At 35.2% G+C, this 18,442-nt stretch overlaps 2 non-coding genes across 2 annotated transcripts; both read right to left on the bottom strand.

Moving 5' to 3' along the window:
- Positions 1 to 246: 246 nt before the first annotated feature.
- Positions 247 to 410, bottom strand: LOC116280743 (U1 spliceosomal RNA). The gene has a single exon (XR_004190227.1). It is a non-coding gene; the product is annotated as a U1 spliceosomal RNA (small nuclear RNA).
- Positions 411 to 4,971: 4,561 nt separating this feature from the next.
- TRNAS-AGA (transfer RNA serine (anticodon AGA)) lies at positions 4,972 to 5,045 on the bottom strand. Its single transcript has one exon. It is a non-coding gene; the product is annotated as a tRNA-Ser (tRNA).
- Positions 5,046 to 18,442: the final 13,397 nt, after the last annotated feature.

Here is an 18,442-nt window from a genome sequence, read left to right as displayed (position 1 = left end):
ATTTTAAGCTTTATAATAACAAAAAAAAATTTCTTTGAATTATCAGTTCAAAACTAATTCTTTTCATGGGCTGTTTTTTGAAGGCTATAAGATGTGGCATAAAATCATGGTAAGGATTTATCACAGTACAAAAAATGGAACGGAGACTTGTTAGAAAAATAAATCCAAAACATTCTGTGCATGTTGTTTAAAAGGTAATCTCAGTTTTCCAACAAGAATAAATTTTTTTATTTTAATTTTTTTTTCCAGAGGAAAATGCAAACACTGTCCCTCAGTCTCACAAATTATGCAGTGGAGTTTCCGACATTTGGGGAAATCTCAGGGGTCAGCACATCCAGAGTGCGATGTATGAGCTTCGCCCTGGGAAAGCCACCTTTGTGATCATGGTATCTCCCCTGCCAGGGAAGTATACAACATTTTTTTTAATTTATGAAGATGCTATTAAGAACATAGTACTATCTGAAGTGATCAAGTATTGAAAAGAACTTCTATTACTAAGCATCATGGTACCTTACTTATTAAAGAATTATATTTTTATATTGGATTTCCCCAGAATCTTCATGGCTAGCAGAAGTATTTTCTAGTATCCTTAAAACCTCTATATTTTAAATTGTCTCTAGAATAATGAAAGCACAGTGTAATCATTAGTCTAATAACTATACTGATAGTTACTGCCAGGAAATTTCAGGATCAACATTTATACTTATATTGCAGATTTTATTGATGCATAAAGGTTTTACTTCATCACAGACTAATAAAAACACACAGAGGCAGACTTACTGTAAAACGACCCACTTAAGCTAATTGAAGGACAAATAATATCTGGGAACAGCATCAATGAAGAAACCATAGATCAAACAGAAGAAAATCGTGGGAGCACTGAACCATTACCTGGCGACCAGCAAATGTACTAAAATGCCAAACACCCTACAATCTGACTATCATCAGTCAGGACTCTGTTGGTGTCCATGTGCACATTCATAAAATATTACTGAGCTCTAATTTGTCAGCAGTTTCATTTCAGCAAAATCATAGCATGTGTTATATTAAATCATTCTCAGCAATTTAAACTTAAGGGTTTATATTCATATTTGCAGATTTTCCTAGTTGCATAACAGCTGTAGAGATTATAACATGGATTTTGCACTTATATACCCAGTCATATTAAGATTAAAAACAATTTAAGGTAATAATTTTTTTCTCCCTTAAAATATTCTGGACATATACAAGTCTGAGAAGAAACACAGATGGAGTGCATGATGGTAACTCGGGTATAATCAGTTTCTGATGTATCCATAGGCTTCTCACTGAAGGAGGATTAATAAAATGGCCACATTTAGACTAACAGATTGCTCATTCTTATGCCCTTAAAATGGTCAACTGACCTGGCTGATCAGTGGCTATTCACAGGTCCGTTGTTAAAACTAAAGCTATTAATTTTACTGTTTCTGCTTTATTCCAGTAATTGAAAGTAATAATCATATTTGGTTTCTCAGTTATTCTTCAGGGAGAAGGTCACAGAACTGTAACCTTACAAAATGGGCTAAATACCAAGGAGACCACACCTTGGATGCCTATGAGATAAAGAGATCGAAAAAGTGACAACCCCTAGCCTCTATTAGAATTGGTTACCTGGAGGTGTCATGATGCCACTCTAAGTCTTCTGATGAGAAAATGATTCTGCTGATGGTTATTGATGCTTTGCTGTTTGAGGATGGCTATATACCTGCCCCACCCCACCCCCAAGGTGGGTTCACAGTTTGGAAGGCACCAGCCTGCTGTGAGTCCCCTTTGCCTGGCAAAGTAATAAAGCTGCCTCTTTTCTTCTAAGCTCCAAGACGTTGTCTCCGGGTTTCAGTTTGGCTTGTCAGGGATGGGGCCAATATTTTGGCAACATCACTTCCAAAGACACAGACTACACTTCAACTCTTTCTAGGTAAGATGTGAGTAAGGGCTGATTGAGAGGGTGAGGTTAATGACGTATATATATCTCTTGAAGGGGTTAGCAATATAGGAAGGCAGACGTTATTATTACTTGACTCCTGGAAATAGAAGTTGAGAGAAAGTCACAATAATGGACATTTCACAGCCAAAAATAGATGGGGAATTTAAACCATGGTGAATCTAAAACCACTGTCTGTCTGATTCCGAAGTATCTCTAATAAAAAAATACTCAACACTGAAAATAAATAGTAAAACATTATCTCATGATAACTGAAGTTTCTTAGTAGAAGTTTTCATTTGGTCAACATAAGAATTTGTTTTTTGAGGGGCAAAACAGTTTAACAGGTACTTACATTACAATACGACATTATTATCAAAAGAGGGATTTTAAAATTCCACAAGGAATGATGTGGAAGATACCAGTTCATCCCGTCAGTCCTATCAAAGCATTTTTACTAGTGAATTTTAACTTGTAAATTGAAATTACTGACTCTTACGGAGAGAGAATAATGGACTAGAAGGCGTGATAGTCCTTCTGATAGCTGTATGATTATATTATGTTCTTGAGGTAACAACCTAGAGAAATGCACAGTTTCAATATTCGGAATGCATTCTGCTTTCTGCCGGAGTAAAATTTCCTATGTTTGGAGCTGGCTGGTAACTTAGCAAAACAGATTTACTTCATTATCTGGCTCCCAACTCACTTCCCAAGGCCTGTCTGCTGACACGTCCCCTGGGTACCATGTGGACCGGCCATACCCTTCCTGTTATTACTCCCTGAAGACAGCAGGCACTTTAATGTTTCTACTTTACTGTATGTGCTGCTCCCTTTGCTAAGAATCTATTCTCTACTCCCTTTATTCGTGTTTTTTTGTTTGTTTGTTTTTGTTTTTTTGGTGGGGGAGTAGGTAATTAGGTTTATTTATTTATTTACTTATAGAGCATGTACTGGGGATCGAACCCAGGACCTCGTGTGTGCTACGCATGTGCTCTACCCTCCCCACTCGCTTTGTCCTTGATGAATCCTTCCTCTTCCTCTGCTCGATTTAAGCTCTTCTGAAAGGTGATCAGACTAATCCCACACTTTGTGCACTCACTAGAACAGCTTACAACTTTTGCCTCAAGCTTCAAATTGCATCAGATGTTATCCTCTATTAGCAATAACTCCCATGTAATTCTTAAAACCATAACTTCTATTCTAAGCACTTATCTACGGCAAAAAAAAAAAAAGTCTTCTCACTTTTATGTCTCTAGCACCCAGCTGGATCATTCCATGAGAGGTCCTAACTAAGCCAGTATGAGTGGATTGATGTGGTTTACATGAGATAACTAGAATCAAGCCATCAGTCCAGAAGGCAAATGACAGCTTTCTTGTTTTCAAGAGAAGAAACAAAGTTTGATTCTAAAATATCAAATCATAGATGGGCCACTTGCCAAAGGACTGGAATTGCAACTTAACAATAACACAAGCAGAAGCTGCTGTGGAAAACAAGGAGTTTTCATTTGCATTTTGTCTGTGTGGTGCTGAATCATTGATAGGGATGTTTATATTTGATTCATTTGCTTTTGAAAATATTATAAAATTGGCATAATGGGTATGTAGAAAACATGCAAAATACAGATAATTATGGAGAGTATATATCACGTAACTTATAATCACATTGCATGGAATGTCTAATGTTAACTTTGGGGCACATTTCTTTCCATATTCACAGACACATTAGGATGTCATTTTAAAAATTATATTATTTAAGCATTTGTTACAACTCAAACTAGTCCAGGCTAAGCCTTGAGAGATTCAGTGGTGGGCACCATTAGAATCTTTGCCTTCGTTAAACTAAATTAATCAGGATATTAAGAAAATGATTTTCAAAATGTATAATTACAAATAGCATGATGTGTTATAAAGGAAAATATATAGCATCAGGACAGTATATGCTGGCTTCATGACCTGGAATGCGGTTAAGGAAAATTTTTACTGAGGCAACAACACATAACTTGAGATCTGAATATTGAAATTTGATGGCTTTAGTAATTTGTAAAGATGCTGATGATGCAATGTCAAATAAAACAAATGTCTGATCATATCACTTTTCCTGGATAAATAAAATCCTTCCATACATGTTGATTTTATCACAGTGGAAATGGGAAACCGCCAAAAGTTTTTTCACCTAGAGGAATTCAACAGATATGGTCTGGGTTTTTTGTTAAAAATTAGCCACAAAACCTTATTTGCAAAGCAGCTTACACTTCAGATCTACGAATAGTGGCAAAAAAAGACATGCCTCAAAGGCCAAAATTATAATACTGGGAAGCAGGAGGAAGATTTATATTCTCATTCAGTTTTGAATCCCCCAGATAATCGTCACTCCTTTGTAAGAATGTTTATTTCACAGCCAACCAAACACAGGTGTGCACTATTTTTATAAAAATCTCTTCAAACATAAATCCAAGCATAAACATAATTGGTAAATGCGTTTATGGAAGACTACCTCAGACTTTCTTTAGATGAAGAGTTCATGCCAGGCATGCCATATGAGGTTTACAGAGCTGTATTTACACTCCATTTCTTTCTCAGAAACACATTTTCTGGAAAAACCTATACTTTTTACCTTGGATCCAGCAAGTTTGAAAGTCAGCCTAGCCTTCTCTAGCGGAGAAGAAATAACTCGATGGAATATCTAGAAAGGAAGAGAAAATGTAAAAATGTCTTCAATTTCTGTCCTACATTCTAATGGTCTAGCAATGTAATATAGTGTTCTTTTTGGGTATGGAAAAAAGAAAAAAGAGTGATTCAAAGAACAGGGAGTGATTTTGTGAGATATGAAATAGGTATATTTCTTTCTTTTTTTAAGAGTGATTCAAAGAACAGGGAGTGATTTTGTGAGATATGAAATAGGTATATTTCTTTCTTTTTTTAATGGATGCTTTTTATCTTATTTCTTTTTTCTTTCTTTCTTTCTTTCTTTCTATCTTTTTTATTTTTTTTGGTGGGGGGAGAGGTAATTAGGTTTATTTATTTTTTAATGGAGGTACTGGGGATTGAACCCAGGACTTTGTGCATTCTAAGCACACACTCTACCACTGAGCTATAAGCCCCCCTATATATAGTTCTTTATCCTTGTCTTAAGCACATTTCTGCAGTGATTTTTATTTGTATCCAACCCAATGCAGGAGATGATTGCTTGTCAGTATCCATCATTACCTTACATGAAGAGAATGACACAGACAAGTTTAGGACCTGTGGGTTTCACACTATAAACAGCTATGGAGTCTGAAATTCTCATTCTACATTTCTGTGTGTGAAGCCCAACATTTTTAGAGCAGACGGATGTAGTTTTGCATCCTATTTCTGCTACTTATTCACTGTGTGATTTCAGACAATGACTCAACCTCTCTGATCTGCAAAATGAGAATAACAACATATACCTGACAAGACAATTGTTGGGAGAATAATAAGGGACTGCAGAGAAAACAGAGAGGCTTGGAAGGATTGTGCCTTAGGAGATAGGTTATAAATCAAAGGATAAGATACAGGTTTACCCAAACTTTTATATATATATTTCATCTTGCTCTCGTTTGTTTCTTCAGTGCCTGGCAAACAGTAGGCAGGTGGTCCATATATGTTGGTTGAGTTAATGAATAAATAAGTAGTTAAGTTAGACTTGAATAATAAGGTAGAAGTAACAGGAGTGAAATTGGTAAAACTGAAAATACTTTTTGTGCATACATGCAAAGAAATACTTAACAAATATTGGTCATTTGTTGGCAATATGATGTACATATATAATATATAATTTACATATTTTTCTTTTACATATAATATATAATTTATATATTTTTCTTTTTTATTGAAGTATAGTTGATAAAATTTATATATTTATACAGCTAAACACATACATGCATCCATATATAAAATAACAATATTAGATGGTTTTAATAATGGCTGTCTGAGATGACAGATTTACTTTGAAGAATTATTGTGTCAAGAGGCATCTAGGCATTAATATCACAGATGCCTCCAGAGATGGACAATAGTATCTGAAAAGCAGGTATCACACAAAAATCCTGAAACGCTGTAGGGAAATAAGTCTTGATGGTCTGATGGGAAAGTATAGATGAAAATACAGGATATTTGTGTTTCTGCTTTTCAGCTGAGAAAATGTACGCCTCATCTAATGGATTGTTCCTTTTCATTTTTTCACCTTCCTTCCATTCATTCAGATTCTTACTGTTACCTAGTTTCATCTGAATCCGCCACCACAGTTAACAGTAGTTTCCTTCATCCATCGGATGACTGACTAAACATCTCTTGGACTCAAATGAGCCAACCTCAGTGTAGAAACCTACCTTAATAGTCTTTAATAATTATCTGAAGCATCTGCCAATCCATGATCATCAATGCAATTTAGAGGTAAGCTCAGGCAGAAATGTTCTCAAGTAGGATTCATTTCCTCTTCACACACACACTTAAACATATAATAACATTTACTTCTGAGATTTGAAATGAAGGATTTTCTTCTATATTTCTGACAATAAACAGCACTAAGACTTTTTGAAGTCTTAGTTGATTTACAATGTTGTCTTAGTTTCAGGTGTACGGCAAAGTGATTTAGTAATAAACATACATATATACGTATATGTATTTCTCAGATTTTTTTCCATTATAGGTTATTACAAGGTCAAATATGTAAAGTAAATCCTTGTGGTTTATCTATTTTATATATAGTAAGATTTTAAATAATCTGTATTAGTAGGATCTGTAGGACCATGTTTTACCATGTACTCTTGAATGGGTAGGAATGCAATAAATCAAGTCAGAAATGGTGGTGAGTACAGTTTTGAGGGCCAGAAAGATATTTACAGATGAAACATCATGAATGCGAGCTTGTAAGAACATTTTTATGCATAATGAGAATTCACATCTTTTCCTCCTCACTTACTACTGTGAAATATGCTCATTTTAAAGTTTATAACTAAAAGACAGCAGATGGTAAAAGCAAAGACAAAGGAATAGGTCACACAAAGCTACAGTAAAAAGATGCATTTCTGCATCATTTCACAAGACGCACCTCAGAATAAAACCCATACAACAATTAAATGCTTTTCTACTGATTCAAAAATACTTTACCCTATTTGTGTCAATCTGAATTATCTCTGCTTTCTATCATTTATTACTAGTTTTGCAAGAATATTAATTAGGATGTCACTTGTATTAATAATTACAGTGTAACAAAATTTTTACTATTATAATGTATTATATATTTTATATTTATCTGAATTGTTTCTACCCTTAATTATACTTAGAAAACTATTAATATTAGTATGATCAACTAAAACACATTATGACTATCTTAATACAAAAGCTTGATCGTATAAACAAAAAGAGAAGACATTTTTGTGCACATCTCTTGAAAGTGATTCAGAAAACAATTCTTATATTGATTTTACCAAGAGAAATACAACTAAGATATATTTTCTGATAACAGCAATAGCTTGGTTTCACAATAATTTTTAAATACCAAATAACCTTGTCCTATCTCTCTTTAGTATATTTTTATCTATTGCTATGGATAATTATCTAGAACAGGAAAACGAAAAAAAAAGAATTTCAGCATAGAATCAAAAAGGAGAGAATGTCTTTCCTCACAATTTAATTACCAAATTACCAACAAAGTTAAAACTTTCTTCAATGGTAATAAATCTTTGCGTTATGACAGAGTGGTAGTTCATTCTCTCTTTTTTTCCCTTTTCTTTTTTTTTAAATTATGTATTGCTCCTTAAAACCTGCAATAACAAATATGACTCCTGAAGTGACTGTAATTTTGTGGACAGTCAAGGATTCTGTGACTTTAGTTAACTTATTTTCTTTTATTTATTTATTTATTTTATTTTTTTAAGTGACTGTTTTAACATAAGAACATACTGAGTACCTAAACAGCTTATATTTGCTCATATGGGTGTTAGTAAGGAATTACATAATCAATAATTTTCTTAAGATTTCACCTCACCATAAACTTTATCAAAAAGAAAACTCTTGTAAATGCAAACTAAAACAGTGGCGAAAACAAACTCCAGTGAAATTTGCTTGCAAAATATTTCTATGTAATAGAGAGAAGTTAGATTCATGCCCTTCAGAGTAATTCTTTTATCTTGTCCCTATACATAATTCATATTGGGTTCAAAGTCTCCTGAACTTTGACCAAATATGTAGACTTGAGGGAAATTAAAATAGAAGAGGAGGCACCCTACCTGGGTAAAAATATAATACCTGGTTATGGGTTGAAAATTTGAAAGATAAGTTCTTTGTCATCAGGAAAAAAAAATAGAAAGCCTTGGAAATTTGAAAAAATTCCATCTTTTTAAAAATGAAATTCAATCAGAGTCATTGACTTATATAAACAAAACAGAATGAGAAGTGATCCTTTTTTCAATATTAGTGACAAGGACAGTATATTTGACAACCACAGTTTAAAGTTGGTGAAGTGAGGTGTCTTTAAAAAACATCTCTTCCACTGCCTTATTTGACATTCACATGCTGTTTCATTTGGGAATGTTGCAATAAAATATATACAACTCTCCCCTGGAAATCATGGACTTTCCCAGCCCTGCTATAAAAGTGAATTATTTAACTTCTTTGAGTTCCAATAATTTTTAGTTGAAACTTGGAATTAAAATAACTTGAAATATCCTATAAAATGAAGGCTGAGACAAATTCATAGGTATGCAAACTTACCAAAAAAAAAAAAATCCCTTATGTCAGGAAAGTTTGGAATAAGGTAATAAAGAATTTTATAGGATTACACATGTTAAAATGAGAATTGGGCAGATTTTGAAAACTGGAAAAATATGAGTCAAAGAGGCTATTTTCTCAGCATCTGACCTGTCTTTTGCAGGAGGCATAGAATCTGCAGCCATTTCGTATTGAGTGTAAAGCATCTTCAATAAGAGTTCAAGAACTCTTTTATAATCCAGTTGACTAAGTTCTTTCTTGACAATTATCAAATGTTTACATGGCTACCAGCACAGTTTCAAAACCAGATTGTCTGGATTCAAATCTAAGCTCTGTTACTCACGAGCTATACGACCATGGGAAAGCAATGTAACCTTTCTGTTATTTCTCATCTGTAAATGAATTGCTATAAAGACAAAAGCAGCTATTATTTGCAAAGTGCTTGAACAATGTCTGACCCATAGTAAGTCTACCATCAGTGTTTGAAAAAAACAATAATTTGGCTTCTAATTTAGAAGTTCCAATTCATAATTTTTCCTGAGAGACAGACCCCTTTTTTAGGGAAAACAATGCTAGATTCCTGAACCTTCAAGTCTGAGGATCAAACTCAGGACTATGATACATTCTCCAAAGTCGTTGATGTCAACTGCTTAATTAGCTCCACACTCGATGTGGAGCTAATTAAGCAGTTATGATCATATCTGACTTGCCTTCTGGAAATGAAATTCAGTGATAGAAATGGGCTATGACTGAAAGAGCTGGGATGAAAAAGCTGAGACTCAACAAAAGTTCTCTGATTCCATAGCCTAAGTTATGTCAATCTAGTCTTTTAATATTTATTATGGATTATGAACTTCGAACATCTACAATAAAAGCCATTTTAGTGTAATGAGCCCCAATACACCCATCATCCAGCTTCAAAACCTAACAATTTATGTTCAACTTTGCTTTTTTTTTTAACTCTCGTCTACTTCCCCTTGTCCTGTAATATTTTGAAGCAAATTCCTACATTTAATTTTATCCATAAGTATGAAGACTCTAAAAAAATCCCAACTAAACTAATACACTAAATAATTGACAATGAAGTATTCATAAAGCTAATTATCCAGTCTGTTCAAATTTCCAAGTTTCTTATAAATGTTGTAATACAAAATTTTAATTTTCTCTCTTTAAAATTACTAATATGACTTTAAAAATCTCCTTTCATTTAGAAGTTGTCTACATTTTCTCTTTTTCCTCTGTCCCATAGAGTTTTCCCATAGTCTGGATTTTGGTAAACTCTCACAGCACAGTTGTACTGCGGAGTTTGACATATTACTCTCTCCTCTGACTTCCTAAAAATTGGTAATCAGATCCACATTTAGTGGGGTTTTCTTTTTCCCCCAGAACTTCTTTATAGATAGTTGATTTAAAAAAAAATTTTGTTCCATCAGGAAGGAGTAACGTCTGGTTGAATCTCTCTCTTTTTTATTAAGCAGTTACTAATGATATTGTTCAGATCAATTCAAAAAGAGTTGCAAAATGTTCATATTTTAATTATATTATGTTTTTTCTTCACTTTTTTATTAAAATGCTTTTTTAATGATAAACGTCTGTTCCTCTACCGTTTGGCTTTCCAGGGGTTCAGTTTGCATAGAAAAGATAAGATAAATGTTTGTTTCCTCTTTATTTACAAGTTTTCAAATAAGGAGTTGATTCCCCAGGCTCTTCCAAAAAAGACCAGTTAATTTCATCATTTTTGCTTCAATATGAGTTAATGAAATTAAACCTTTTTTGTTTTTTTAACACACTTTAAAAAAATTACATTTTAAATATTTTTAACATTTTATAACAAACCTGTTTACCTAAAGAAAAGCTGAAAAATTATACAGTGTATAACCTACAACTAATTTTACAATTAACTTTTTACTATATTACCTTATCATCTATAATTTATTCATCTATGATATATTATATATCCATCTAGTCATGTCTCTGTTTGCCAATCAATCAAGCCTGAGTTTTTAACTACCCTTCTCTGCTTCCTTTCATTTATCATTAAAAACATTCTATAAAATACACAAGGTTCTTACTATTGTCCTCATATATAGGGCATTTGAGTTGATTCCTAAATAGTTAGGTAAGGACGAATGGATGAGTAGATGCACAGATGGATGTATCAATGGGTGGGTGGATGGTACATGAAGGAATAAAGGCACAGAATGAAACTGAGATGGAAGGAATTAAAACAAAGCTTTTCTATCTTTCCTTATCCATTTTCCTTAATCCCATGGATTTCTTAACTTTCCAATTTATTGCAATTCTAAAATGGGGGGAGGGGCTGAGTATTTTCTAATAATTTAAAATGCTATACATAGGCAAACTGTGGTAATAAAAGATTATCATGATCATGAACATCAGTGTTAAGACTGAGCAATTGATTCATTTAATCCTCACAAATATCCTCTAAACTGTAAAGAAGAAAATCAAGGCACAAAGACATTAAGCAATTTGAATATCTCATATAAAACATGTATCTATTCCTCTTCTGATAACCTACTTTTAGTCCCTTTGTGAAAACCTCAGTAATCCTGGATGCTCAGAAATTACAGTCCTTAGGTAATTATGCCCATATCCTTTTAACTGACCCAAGCAATTGACATTTTCTTTTTATTACTTGTGAAGGCACACTAATTTATTTTCCTTGGAAATTACTCTTTAGTAGTATTAGTGAGTTAAGATGTCCAAATGATGATTCCTTCAAATTGGATCATCATCTAAAAACACTGCTGACTTCAGCATGTTCTGCACTTTACAGCACAGATCTTCATACAACATGACAGTAGCTCCTTGCATGACTTTTTTAACCCTCAACTTTTCCTGTAGCCCAAAACTCATCGTTGGGTAGCTTTCTTCCAAGAAAAATAAAGAAAGAGAGAAAGAAAAGAAAAGAAGTTAAGAGTATTTGGGGAATAAGAAATTATGATGTGCAGAGTGAATAAGTTGTTCTCTTTTCACTTAAATCAAAGAACAGATTTGTCATGCTTCCCTGAGGAAATTAATCTTAAATTTTGTACCTTTCAGTTTCCAGAATATTAATGGAGCTGAATTATAATAAAAGACCCAATTCCTTGAACACAGTAGTTCTTATTCTTACTCTTCTCATTCTCTGACTTCAGATATGTAAGGGTAAGATGAAAAAACGTGACTTAGAGTTTGTGTGAATTAGCATGTAGTGAGAAAACCCTAGCCTGTGAGTTAAATAGAAAGTAAAGTCTCCCTGTGTGAGTTCCTTTAAGATTTTACTCTTTTTAGACCAATTTGGGCAATTTTTTGATGGTTTCCATATCTGAATCAATACAAAATATAGAGGAGGGTTTCTGTTATTAATAAAAGAAACAGTCTGGAACTCTAAATATATCTAACATATTTCCAAAGAAGAAAACAAAAGGCATAAACTGAGTTTGAACTGTGGTGGGGTGAAATTGCACATATTCATGTTATTTTTCCAGCTCAGTGTATAATACATAAGGTAAGTGGTAAAGTCATATTCAGTGCTTCCTCTCTGACTTCTTGGGCAAGACGGGCGTGAAATCACCTCCTTACCTCTTTATGGTTTTCTTTCTTCAGCTTCTGCCACTTTTAGTCTTTTGAACACTACTTCCGTATCTATTTTTCTTGTGCCACTATAAGTTAGTTAATAATCCCCTCTCCCCAGAATGTCCTTATTACTCACGCTAGTAGCATTTGCTTAGCAAGCATGATTCAGCTAAAAGCTTATCTCCTCTTGTCAGTGGGTCCTAAAAATTCCCACTTCTATAGCACTTATTTGATTTTCTGCTTTGCAGATTCTTCTGTGTACTCTCACTGCACTTGGCGTTGGGTATCGTCAAACTTCTGAATTGTTGCTACTCTACTGGGTGTAAAATGATGTCCCAATACGGTCTGGTTGTATGTTTTGCATTTTTTCCTCTTTTGAAGAATGTATATATTTTCCACCATAATAATCAGTATGATAGCACTAATGGCTTACTCATTGGACCCTTATTTTCTTGTTTTTTTTTCCCCCAACATTGACTGTATATGCCCTGAAGACCAAAACTCATTCATTCTTACCTCTTTATCATTAATATCTGACACAGAACTATTCCTCTTTAAGGCATTCTATCAACTGTTAAGAGATAATCACTAGCTATCACATCATAGCCTTATGTATTTAGATTGATTAAATGTTAATGAAATCTAAGTATTTAAAATATTTTGAGACATTTATTTCCCATGTTTGTATGCAATTTATTTTAGTCTATAAACATTACTGTTTTGTTTCTTTTAAATATATATGTTGGCATGTTGTACTCTACTGAAATATTTGTAAGGGTTGGCAAGTTCCCCTATCACAGGTATTCATTCACACTACCAGCCGGCTAAGTATGATGCTTTTCATTTCTTAATTTTTTTAGGGGGGTAAGATGTCATTTGTGGGGCTTTTGTTTGCTTATATTCTTATTTTCCTTTCAGTGAAACTGTCCATATAAACCAACATCATTGTGTTCTAACTCACTGAAATTACAGAGAATGTATTTCAGTTCTTGCCAGGTAATTCATATTGATGCAGGAAAAACAGATGTGGGGCATGAGGAGGGCCATGTCCCAGGCTTCTGTTGAGTCCCTGGGACAAGCCCTGCCAAGTGTGAGTCCTTGGCTTTGTGCAGAAAAGAATTCAAGAGCGAGCCACAATTGAGTAAATGCAGATTTATTTAGAGATATACATACTGCACAGAGTGTAAGCTATTTCAAAAGGTAAGAGGAAAGGCCACAAGGTGTGAAGGTTGGGTGCTCAGATTAGAGTAAAAGTAGGTACACACTCCATAGACAGATTGCGGGCTGTCTCTGAAGAGAAGGGAGAGAAAGACAACACTGTGTTGCCAGTTTTTATGGGCTCCGGAGCTTCATATGCTACTAAGTGGAAGGACCAGTCTAACTAGCCTGGGGAAGAGGCTGGGATTCCCAGGAAGTTGGCCATTTCCCACTCTTTGACCTTTTGTGGCTAGCCTTGGGACTGTCACGGCACCTGTGGGCATGTTATTTTCCAGGTTAATATATTACAATAGGCGTATAATGAAGCTCAAGGTCTACTAGAAGTCAAATCTCCCATCATCTTGAGCCTCAAGGCCTACCGCGGGTTGAATATTTCACCATTCTGGTGTTAATTGCTGTGTTATTCCTTGAATGGCTGTGACTTCCCCCCTTCCTGTCTCACTATGATTAAGAAAAAAAAAAAAAAAGAACTTTCTCTTAATCTCTCTCTAAAATTAGGCAATAGAGATAAACATTAAAAGAAAATACAGCTCATTTTAGTTGAATAAGAAAAGAAACTAGCCAATGTTCTATATTTAACCCCTGTCCCCAGAAGAGATTTTTACAATCTGGTTCTCTTAACTCCATAATGGATATGGCTATTTAAGTATATGATATAATGTAAATAAGGATTTCCCCACCACCTCCCTTGCTCCTGAGATTGAGAGTTGAACTCTAATTATTGGGTGCTTCATGTATTCATGTGGGGAAAATGATAAGGTTTAAGTTGAAGCTCAAAGTCACTGGAACAAATAACTATTCAGAGGCCCTGCACCCTACTGAGTCACAGCCCACGCCCGGTCTTCACTCCACCAACTGCACTGGTTTGAAATGGTGATACATTTGAAATTTCCTAATGCTTGTTCTCAAATAGGATCATGTTAGAAGAGGGGAGAGTTTCCTTCACTGATTTCTTACCCGTAAGAAACATTTAGAGGAATTAATTCCAATTATCCTTACTTATTTTATTTTAATTAAGGAGACAAGATTTGTTAAAATAAGTATGTTACCCAAAAAAGTAAAGACCCCGATTCTTATCCTACCTGAAAAACAGGTTTACAGTCGGGAGACGGTGCATTGTGTAGCGAAAGATTTTTAAAAGATTTATTTAAAAGGACAGGACAAGTACACTTCCAAGAATAGGAGGTGGGCTGATCCAAGGGAGGAAAAAGTGGCTTTTTTGTCTCCCCTGTCTCTTATACCCTTGCTCAGAGGTGGTCTTTTGATTGATTGACGGCTCTTGTCCCTGGAATGCTTAGTCGTGTCTGGCCCCTTTGCGGATGTCCTTAGCCATGGTGTACAAAGAAAAATCCACTGAGAGGTGGGGGGCTAAACTGCAGTGTGAATTATATTACAAAGAACATTGGTCATGTCTGGTTAAGTCCTTTCTGCTTCTGTGCAGTCGTGGTTTTTTTCTGTTTTTTTTTTCTTGTTTTTTTGTTGTTGTTGTTTTTGCTGGCGCTCATTTCAAAGATCTTCCAGATCATCCTCCCTCTCTTCCACTTATCTGCCTGGTCCCCCCACTTATCTAACTACCTAACAAGTATAAAAACATTTTACAGACCAGATCATGCCAGCCAGTGTTACTACACAAAAGCTCATGTGCCCGATGCACTGTGAGGACAAACAGAAACGTCAGTTTGGAGCACACAGAGGTTTACTGCAAGGCTAAGCAAGGAGATCGGCAGCTCTTGCTTGAAGAACTGGGACTCCCCAGTGATTTGGGAAAATGTTTTCATAGGTAAAATTTGGCGTGAGGGCTGCAGGGTGTGTGACTTTTTTCTGATTGGTTGGTGGTGAGGTAACAAGATGGTGCTCCAGGAATCTTGTATTCAGCCTAAAGTTTCCACCCTCCACCTGGGTGGGGACCTTAGTTCCCGCAGAAGAACTCAAAGATGTTGTTATGTCTATTCCTTGCAGAGGAACCAGGACCTGCCCCAAGGCTGTACTATTGTTTCCTGACTGTTCCTCCTTTGTTTCTGCTTTCCCTCCCCTCCATGATTAGCAACTGTTTGAATCTGCCCCTTGGAACTCAGGGAAGGTCAAGGAGGCTGAATGAAACCTATTTCCTACAAACCAGAAACTGGAGACAAAGGATTTGTACCAGGGAGGACCCCACAGAGGTATCTTTCACCAACACAAAGTTATCTTTTTTTCATTGTATTTTTTTTTTTAACAAAAGCATGTACAGAGTGTGAACCTTGAAGATAGGTCTGCCCTTCTATTTTTCAAGAGGAGAAAAGGTACGCCAAAAGAGGAAGTTTCTAAATGTTTCTAAATTGACCCCTTTTTCTTTTTTCTTTTTTTAAGCACAGAAAATGTTAGAAATCCTGAACTAAAATTTGTAAAGTTTCTAAATGTTTCTAAATTGACCTCTTTTTCTTTTTTCTTTTTTTAAGCACAGAAAATGTTAGAAATTCTGAACTAAAATTTGTAAAACGTACTATAAATGTTGGTCTATAGTTACTTTAAACAGGTTGCAGTCTAAGTACTTAAAAAAAAAGTCATTCCTCCATTTCTAAGTAATTGGTATTTACAAAATAAATCTTGAATATTTATTCAAATTTATCACATATTTGGTGAAAGGTAAAAAAGAGGAAATAGGTGGGAATAATGGACAATGCATGGTTGGTGCTATGAGTGAGAATGAGAGAAAACATTAAAACAGTAGGATCTTCCAGAACAATACTGGTCAGGAATAGTTTTGTCCATGAATGTGTATTTTAGAAGTAGGATTCTTTTTTCCAAATGTCCTTGGGGAAGTGTTACTAAAACATATCCACTAGTGCTCGTGTTCAAAAACTGTGTAAGAGTATATGGCATTGTAGAGCTTGATACTTTTAGGAATTAAAAGCAATTTAGTGTGACTGAAGGGTCAAGAGTGAAGAACTCTCTGTGAAAATACATTGGGAAGAATCTGGCTCTATGAGACCTGTTGTCCTCATTCAAGAATGTAGTCAACATTCTCAGATCAGTGAGGAATCATCAATTGATTAGAATACGACTAAAATAATTTTTTGTAAGAACAGCACTCTGGTTAAAATGTAAATGGATGCATGGGGGATTGAAGGAGGATCAATAAAATGTCCACACTTGGGCTAACAGATTGCTTTTTCTTATGCTTGCCCTTAGAACAGTCAACTGACCTGACTGACCCGTTGCTACTCACAGCTCCAGGACCATTTTTAAAACTAAAGCCATTGATCTTAATGTTTCTATTTTTTTCCAGTAATCAAAAGCTATAATCATGCTTGGTCTCTGAGTCAATCTCCAGGGAGAAGGTCACAGAACCGTAACCTTACAAAGTAGGCTAAATACCAAGAAGGCCATGCCTTGAGTGCTTATGAGATAAAGAAATCTAACCCCTAGCCTTTATGGAATTGGTCACCTGGAGGCATCATGGTGCCACTCTACGTCTTACGGAAATGATTCTGTTGATTGTTTATTGTTTGAGCTATGACTGTATAACCACCCTACCCCACCTCCAAGGTGGGCTCACAGTTTTGAAGGCACTAGCCTGCTGTGAGTCCCCTTTGCCTGGCAAAGCAATAAAGCTGCCTCTTTAAGACCCAGTCTGAGTTATTTGGCTCATCAGGGACAGGGACCGTTGTTTGGGCAACAAGATCAGAATTGATGTTGGAGATGAATAAAGAAAGACTGTAAGTTAAGAGATTGGCTTCCATTGCCCAGGCAGAAGATAACACTGATTTGTACTAGATGGGCTGTGGTAGGCTGAGTAATTCCCCACTTAAAATGTCCATGTCTTAGTCTCCAAGAACCTGTAAATATGTTACCTGACATGTAAAAGAAAATTTGTAAATGTGATTAAGTAAATACTCTTTAAAAAATGTTTTTATTAGTGTGTGTGTGTATATATATATACATATAGGTACTGGGGATTGAACCCAGGACTTTGTGCATGCTAAGTATGTGCTCTACAACTGAGCTATATTCTCCCCTATAAATTAATAATCTTGAAATGGGAAAATTATTGTGAGTTATTTTGGGGCCCAATGTAATCATATGAGTTTTTGTAAGAGGAAGATAGGAAGCTCATAATCAGAGAGAGAGGAATGAGAAGATGCTATGCTGGTGATTTTGAAGATGAAGAACTGGGTCATGAGCCAAGGAATGCAGGTGTCCTCTATAGTCTAGAAAACTGGCATAGGTACAGATGGCGATGAGGGGGAATACAAGCATTGAAGGGGAACAAATGAAATGAATAAAGATAACTTGGCTTAGATAGAATACGGTGGGTGAGACAAGGGGAATTATCAGAAATGACTCCAGGCTACTTTGGAAATTGTCCCTTTTGAGGACAGAAAGAGCAGAAGAGGACTGGATTTAGAGCAGGAAGATTATGAGTTGCTTTTTGGACATCCTATAAATGAGTTGCCATTAAGAATTCACAAGCAAATGTCAAGTATGGCATTGCAATTATGCTTCCGAATCTCAAAAAAGAGATTCAAGCGAGAGATGAGGGATAAAAATAATCACTGACTTCCACAACATTGAAGTTCTGAAGGCGAGCTGTTTAGAATGAGACGTGGGGCAGAAGTCAGACTGGAGTGGAGAGAGGAGAGCTAAGAAACAAGGAAATGGAGTTAGCTGGTGTAAACACTTTTTACAAGTAATTTGGCTGTGAAGTGGATGAGAGAGAATTCTAGAAGGATCGGAAGTCGGGAGGTCAAGGGAAGTTTTAGAAGGTTTTCAAAATTGTGTTTGTTTAATATCAGAAAGCTTACATACATTTGTATAGTAAGGATATTGTAAAAGAGGAAAATGTTAACACATAAAGAAGAAAGAAGGCATACTCAGCATTGCAAGGTTTTGGTTTTGTTAGGGAACAAAATTTGTGTGCCCAATGAGGCCAAAACAACTGAAATGTTGGAGTTTGGAGCTGAGAAGGGTTTACTGTAGGGCCAAGCA

The sequence above is a fragment of the Vicugna pacos genome, chromosome 5 (assembly GCF_048564905.1).
Source record: "Vicugna pacos chromosome 5, VicPac4, whole genome shotgun sequence".
Classification (NCBI taxonomy): Eukaryota; Metazoa; Chordata; class Mammalia; order Artiodactyla; family Camelidae; genus Vicugna; species Vicugna pacos.
The sequence above is the reverse complement of the archived record's forward strand: the minus strand, read 5'-3'. Positions and strand labels throughout refer to the sequence as shown.